Genomic DNA, 7500 nt, shown 5'->3' on the forward strand with positions numbered 1-7500 from the left:
AGCTGCTCTGCATTGGCCGGGAATCGAACCCGGGCCTCCCGCGTGGCAGGCGAGAATTCTACCACTGAACCACCAATGCTTGGATGCGTCTGTGATGTCGGTGGTGTCCGCCACACCTAGGATCTGACAGCTACCTGCGCGCGACCGGACCGTGCCGCGTGCAGCTCCGATGCGCTGGCAGGCATCAGAAGCCCGGCTAGCTCAGTCGGTAGAGCATGAGACTCTTAATCTTAGGGTCGTGGGTTCGAGCCCCACGTTGGGCGCTTGCTTCTTACCTCCTTTTACTGCTTGTGCTAACCCACGTCATCCCAGAAAACCGCCTGCGGAATGCCCTCTTCTGCTACAAAACACGAGAAACCGCATGGCTGGATCTGGATAAGTTGGAAACTTGGGCCGAAAGGTGGCAGATGCGGGTAACCAATGATAAATGGAAGGTTATACACGTGGGAAGAAGGAATCGCTATCACCATTACACACTGAATGGTTAGACCGCATGTGGAGTACTGTGTACAGTTTTGGGCACCGGTGCTCAGGAAGGATATAATGGAACTAGAGCGAGAACAAAGGAGGGCAACAAAATGAATAAAGGGGATAGGGGAACTACAATACACAGAGAGATTAGCAAAATTAGGATTATTTAGTCTAGAAAAAAGATGACTGAGGCGTGATCTAATAACCATATAAAAGGGGACAATACAAATATCTCTTGGAGGATCTGTTTCTACCAAGGAAGGTGACGTCACAAGGGGGCATTCTCTGCGTCTGGAGGAGAGAAGGTTTTTCCACCAACATAGAAGAGGATTCTTTACTGATAGGGCAGTGAGAATCTGGAATTCCTTGCCTGAGGAGGAGGTGGGGATGGTGAACACAGTTGAGGGGATCAAGAGAGCCCTGGATGTCTTCCTGGAGCATAACAATATTGTATCTTACAGTTCTTAGGGTCTTTAGAAGGACGTAGATCTGGGGATTGATTCTGACGGAATGTAGGCTGGACTGGATGGACAAATGTCTTTTTTCGGCCTTGCTAACTATGTTAGCCCCAGAGGATATAGAATAGGGAAGGCCCAAAAGGATGGTGAGCGAAAACAGGGCAGCAAGAGCCCAAAGACTTTTTTGCAAGTGTCTGTAAAGTCAACGATGAAAGGAGGCGCAATGCAACGGTCAGCAAACGAGGAAAAGAGCTGCTCTGCATTGGCCGGGAATCGAACCCGGGCCTCCCGCATGGCAGGCGAGAATTCTACCACTGAACCACCAATGCTTGGATGAGTCTGCGATGTCGGTGGTGTCCGCCACACCCAGGATCTGACAGCTACCTGCGCGCGACCGGACCGTGCCGCGTGCAGCTCCGATGCGCCGGCAGGTGTCAGAAGCCCGGCTAGCTCAGTCGGTAGAGCATGAGACTCTTAATCTCAGGGTCGTGGGTTCGAGCCCCACGTTGGGCGCTTGCTTCTTACCTCCTTTTACTGCTTGTGCTAACCCACGTCATCCCAGAAAACCGCCTGCGGAATGCCCTCTTCTGCTACAAAACACGAGAAACCGCATGGCTGGATCTGGATAAGTTGGAAACTTGGGCCGAAAGGTGGCAGATGCGGGTAACCAATGATAAATGGAAGGTTATACACGTGGGAAGAAGGAATCGCTATCACCATTACACACTGAATGGTTAGACCGCATGTGGAGTACTGTGTACAGTTTTGGGCACCGGTGCTCAGGAAGGATATAATGGAACTAGAGCGAGTACAAAGGAGGGCAACAAAATGAATAAAGGGGATAGAGGAACTACAATACACAGAGAGATTAGCAAAATTAGGATTATTTAGTCTAGAAAAAAGATGACTGAGGCGTGATCTAATAACCATATAAAAGGGGACAATACAAATATCTCTTGGAGGATCTGTTTCTACCAAGGAAGGTGACATCACAAGGGGGCATTCTCTGCGTCTGGAGGAGAGAAGGTTTTTCCACCAACATAGAAGAGGATTCTTTACTGATAGGGCAGTGAGAATCTGGAATTCCTTGCCTGAGGAGGAGGTGGTGATGGTGAACACAGTTGAGGGGATCAAGAGAGCCCTGGATGTCTTCCTGGAGCATAACAATATTGTATCTTACAGTTCTTAGGGTCTTTAGAAGGACGTAGATCTGGGGATTGATTCTGACGGAATGTAGGCTGGACTGGATGGACAAATGTCTTTTTTCGGCCTTGCTAACTATGTTAGCCCCAGAGGATATAGAATAGGGAAGGCCCAAAAGGATGGTGAGCGAAAACAGGGCAGCAAGAGCCCAAAGACTTTTTTGCAAGTGTCTGTAAAGTCAACGATGAAAGGAGGCAAACGAGGAAAAGAGCTGCTCTGCATTGGCCGGGAATCGAACCCGGGCCTCCCGCGTGGCAGGCGAGAATTCTACCACTGAACCACCAATGCTTGGATGCGTCTGCGATGTCAGTGGTGTCCGCCACACCCAGGATCTGACAGCTACCTGCGCGCGACCGGACCGTGCCGCGTGCAGCTCCGATGCGCCCGCAGGCATCAGAACCCCGGCTAGCTCGGTCGGTACAGCATAAGACTCTTAATCTCAGGGTCGTGGGTTCGAGCCCCACGTTGGGCGCTTGCTTCTTACCTCCTTTTACTGCTTGTGCTAACCCACGTCATCCCAGAAAACCGCCTGCGGAATGCCCTCTTCTGCTACAAAACACGAGAAACCGCATGGCTGGATCTGGATAAGTTGGAAACTTGGGCCGAAAGGTGGCAGATGCGGGTAACCAATGATAAATGGAAGGTTATACACGTGGTAAGAAGGAATCGCTATCACCATTACACACTGAATGGTTAGACCGCATGTGGAGTACTGTGTACAGTTTTGGGCACCGGTGCTCAGGAAGGATATAATGGAACTAGAGCGAGTACAAAGGAGGGCATCAAAATGAATAAAGGGGATAGGGGAACTACAATACACAGAGAGATTAGCAAAATTAGGATTATTTAGTCTAGAAAAAAGATGACTGAGGCGTGATCTAATAACCATATAAAAGGGGACAATACAAATATCTCTTGGAGGATCTGTTTCTACCAAGGAAGGTGACGTCACAAGGGGGCATTCTCTGCATCTGGAGGAGAGAAGGTTTTTCCACCAACATAGAAGAGGATTCTTTACTGATAGGGCAGTGAGAATCTGGAATTCCTTGCCTGAGGAGGAGGTGGTGATGGTGAACACAGTTGAGGGGATCAAGAGAGCCCTGGATGTCTTCCTGGAGCATAACAATATTGTATCTTACAGTTCTTAGGGTCTTTAGAAGGACGTAGATCTGGGGATTGATTCTGACGGAATGTAGGCTGGACTGGATGGACAAATGTCTTTTTTCGGCCTTGCTAACTATGTTAGCCCCAGAGGATATAGAATAGGGAAGGCCCAAAAGGATGGTGAGCGAAAACAGGGGAGCAAGAGCCCAAAGACTTTTTTGCAAGTGTCTGTAAAGTCAACGATGAAAGGAGGCGCAATGCAACGGTCAGCAAACGAGGCAAAGAGCTGCTCTGCATTGGCCGGGAATCGAACCCAGACCTCACGCGTGGCAGGCGAGAATTCTACCACTGAACCACCAATGCTTGGATGCTGCTGCGATGTCGGTGGTGTCCGCCACACCCAGGATCTGACAGCTACCTGCGCGCGACCGGACCGTGCCGCGTGCAGCTCCGATGCGCCGGCAGTCATCAGAAGCCCGGCTAGCTCTGTCGGTAGAGCATGAGACTCTTAATCTCAGGGTCGTGGGCTCGAGCCCCACGTTGGGCGCTTGCTTCTTACCTCCTTTTACTGCTTGTGCTAACCCACGTCATCCCAGAAAACCGCCTGCGGAATGCCCTCTTCTGCTACAAAACACGAGAAACCGCATGGCTGGATCTGGATAAGTTGGAAACTTGGGCCGAAAGGTGGCAGATGCGGGTAACCAATGATAAATGGAAGGTTATACACGTGGGAAGAAGCAATCGCTATCACCATTACACACTGAATGGTTAGACCGCATGTGGAGTACTGTGTACAGTTTTGGGCACCGGTGCTCAGGAAGGATATAATGGAACTAGAGCGAGTACAAAGGAGGGCAACAAAATGAATAAAGGGGATAGGGGAACTACAATACACAGAGAGATTAGCAAAATTAGGATTATTTAGTCTAGAAAAAAGATGACTGAGGCGTGATCTAATAACCATATAAAAGGGGACAATACAAATATCTCTTGGAGGATCTGTTTCTACCAAGGAAGGTGACGTCACAAGGGGGCATTCTCTGCGTCTGGAGGAGAGAAGGTTTTTCCACCAACATAGAAGAGGATTCTTTACTGATAGGGCAGTGAGAATCTGGAATTCCTTGCCTGAGGAGGAGGTGGTGATGGTGAACACAGTTGAGGGGATCAAGAGAGCCCTGGATGTCTTCCTGGAGCATAACAATATTGTATCTTACAGTTCTTAGGGTCTTTAGAAGGACGTAGATCTGGGGATTGATTCTGACGGAATGTAGGCTGGACTGGATGGACAAATGTCTTTTTTCGACCCAGAGGATATAGAATAGGGAAGGCTCAAAAGGATGGTGAGCGAAAACAGGGCAGCAAGAGCCCAAAGACTTTTTTGCAAGTGTCTGTAAAGTCAACGATAAAAGGAGGCGCAATGCAACGGTCAGCAAACGAGGAAAAGAGCTGCTCTGCATTGGCCGGGAATCGAACCCGGGCCTCCCGCGTGGCAGGCGAGAATTCTACCACTGAACCACCAATGCTTGGATGCGCCTGTGATGGCGGTGGTGTCCGCCACACCCAGGATCTGACAGCTACCTGCGCGCGACCGGACCGTGCCGCGTGCAGCTCCGATGCACCAGCAGGTGTCATAAGCCCGGCTAGCTCAGTCGGAAGAGCATGAGACTCTTAATCTCAGGGTCGTGGGTTCGAGCCCCACGTTGGGCGCTTGCTTCTTACCTCCTTTTACTGCTTGTGCTAACCCACGTCATCCCAGAAAACCGCCTGCGGAATGCCCTCTTCTGCTACAAAACACGAGAAACCGCATGGCTGGATCTGGATAAGTTGGAAACTTGGGCCGAAAGGTGGCAGATGCGGGTAACCAACGATAAATGGAAGGTTATACACGTGGGAAGAAGGAATCGCTATCACCATTACACACTGAATGGTTAGACCGCATGTGGAGTACTGTGTACAGTTTTGGGCACCGGTGCTCAGGAAGGATATAATGGAACTAGAGCGAGTACAAAGGAGGGCAACAAAATGAATAAAGGGGTTAGGGGAACTACAATACACAGAGAGATTAGCAAAATTAGGATTATTTAATCTAGAAAAAAGATGACTGAGGCGTGATCTAATAACCATATAAAAGGGGACAATACAAATATCTCTTGGAGGATCTGTTTCTACCAAGGAAGGTGACGTCACAAGGGGGCATTCTCTGCGTCTGGAGGAGCGAAGGTTTTTCCACCAACATAGAAGAGGATTCTTTACTGATAGGGCAGTGAGAATCTGGAATTCCTTGCCTGAGGAGGAGGTGGTGATGGTGAACACAGTTGAGGGGATCAAGAGAGCCCTGGATGTCTTCCTGGAGCATAACAATATTGTATCTTACAGTTCTTAGGGTCTTTAGAAGGACAAATGTCTTTTTTCGGCCTTGCTAACTATGTTAGCCCCAGAGGATATAGAATAGGGAAGGCCCAAAAGGATGGTGAGCGAAAACAGGGCAGCAAGAGCCCAAAGACTTTTTTGCAAGTGTCTGTAAAGTCAACGATGAAAGGAGGCGCAATGCAACGGTCAGCAAACGAGGAAAAGAGCTGCTCTGCATTGGCCTGGAATCGAACCCGGTCCTCCCGCATGGCAGGCGAGAATTCTACCACTGAACCACCAATGCTTGGATGTGTCTGCGATGTCGGTGGTGTCCACCACACCCAGGATCTGACAGCTACCTGCGCGCGACCGGACCGTGCCGCGTGCAGCTCCGATGCGCAGGCAGGCGTCAGAAGCCTGGCTTGCTCAGTCGGTAGAGCATGAGACTCTTAATCTCAGGGTTGTGGGTTCGAGCCCCACGTTGGGCACTTGCTTCTTACCTCCTTTTACTGCTTGTGCTAACCCACGTCATCCCAGAAAACCGCCTGCGGAATGCCCTCCTCTGCTACAAAACACGAGAAACCGCATGGCTGGATCTGGATAAGTTGGAAACTTGGGCCGAAAGGTGGCAGATGCGGGTAACCAATGATAAATGGAAGGTTATACACGTGGGAAGAAGGAATCGCTATCACCATTACACACTGAATGGTTAGACCGCATGTGGAGTACTGTGTACAGTTTTGGGCACCGGTGCTCAGGAAGGATATAATGGAACTAGAGCGAGTACAAAGGAGGGCAACAAAATGAATAAAGGGGATAGGGGAACTACAATACACAGAGAGATTAGCAAAATTAGGATTATTTAGTCTAGAAAAAAGATGACTGAGGCGTGATCTAATAACCATATAAAAGGGGACAATACAAATATCTCTTGGAGGATCTGTTTCTACCAAGGAAGGTGACATCACAAGGGGGCATTCTCTGGGTCTGGAGGAGAGAAGGTTTTTCCACCAACATAGAAGAGGATTCTTTACTGATAGGGCAGTGAGAATCTGGAATTCCTTGCCTGAGGAGGAGGTGGTGATGGTGAACACAGTTGAGGGGATCAAGAGAGCCCTGGATGTCTTCCTGGAGCATAACAATATTGTATCTTACAGTTCTTAGGGTCTTTAGAAGGACGTAGATCTGGGGATTGATTCTGACGGAATGTAGGCTGGACTGGATGGACAAATGTCTTTTTTCGGCCTTGCTAACTATGTTAGCCCCAGAGGATATAGAATAGGGAAGGCCCAAAAGGATGGTGAGCGAAAACAGGGCAGCAAGAGCCCAAAGACTTTTTTGCAAGTGTCTGTAAAGTCAATGATGAAAGGAGGCGCAATGCAACGGACAGCAAACGAGGTAAAGAGCTGCTCTGCATTGGCCGGGAATCAAACCCGGGCCTCCCTCGTGGCGGGCGAGAATTCTACCACTGAACCACCAATGCTTGGATGCGCCTGTGATGGCGGTGGTGTCCGCCACACCCAGGATCTGACAGCTACCTGCGCGCGACCGGACCATGCCGCGTGCAGCTCCGATGCAGCAGCAGGTGTCAGAATCCCGGCTAGCTCAGTCGGAAGAGCATGAGACTCTTAATCTCAGGGTCGTGGGTTCGAGCCCCACGTTGGGCGCTTGCTTCTTACCTCCTTTTACTGCTTGTGCTAACCCACGTCATCCCAGAAAACCGCCTGCGGAATGCCCTCTTCTGCTACAAAACACGAGAAACCGCATGGCTGGATCTGGATAAGTTGGAAACTTGGGCCGAAAGGTGGCAGATGCGGGTAACCAATGATAAATGGAAGGTTATACACGTGGGAAGAAGGAATCGCTATCACCATTACACACTGAATGGTTAGACCGCATGTGGAGTACTGTGTAC

General features: G+C 49.8%; 5 non-coding genes across 5 annotated transcripts; 1 reads left to right on the forward strand and 4 right to left on the reverse strand.

Moving 5' to 3' along the window:
- Positions 1-8: 8 nt before the first annotated feature.
- Positions 9-79, reverse strand: TRNAG-GCC (transfer RNA glycine (anticodon GCC)). Its single transcript has one exon. It is a non-coding gene; the product is annotated as a tRNA-Gly (tRNA).
- A 1108-nt stretch (positions 80-1187) lies between these two features.
- TRNAG-GCC (transfer RNA glycine (anticodon GCC)) lies at positions 1188-1258 on the reverse strand. The gene has a single exon. It is a non-coding gene; the product is annotated as a tRNA-Gly (tRNA).
- A 111-nt stretch (positions 1259-1369) lies between these two features.
- On the forward strand, positions 1370-1442 carry TRNAK-CUU (transfer RNA lysine (anticodon CUU)). The gene has a single exon. It is a non-coding gene; the product is annotated as a tRNA-Lys (tRNA).
- A 907-nt stretch (positions 1443-2349) lies between these two features.
- Positions 2350-2420, reverse strand: TRNAG-GCC (transfer RNA glycine (anticodon GCC)). Its single transcript has one exon. It is a non-coding gene; the product is annotated as a tRNA-Gly (tRNA).
- Positions 2421-4688: 2268 nt separating this feature from the next.
- TRNAG-GCC (transfer RNA glycine (anticodon GCC)) lies at positions 4689-4759 on the reverse strand. The gene has a single exon. It is a non-coding gene; the product is annotated as a tRNA-Gly (tRNA).
- Between the last annotated feature and the right edge of the window lie 2741 nt (positions 4760-7500).

This window comes from Dendrobates tinctorius, unplaced genomic scaffold (genome assembly GCF_039654945.1).
Source record: "Dendrobates tinctorius isolate UK_male_01 unplaced genomic scaffold, ASM3965494v1 ptg000270l, whole genome shotgun sequence".
Taxonomy (NCBI): domain Eukaryota; kingdom Metazoa; phylum Chordata; class Amphibia; order Anura; family Dendrobatidae; genus Dendrobates; species Dendrobates tinctorius.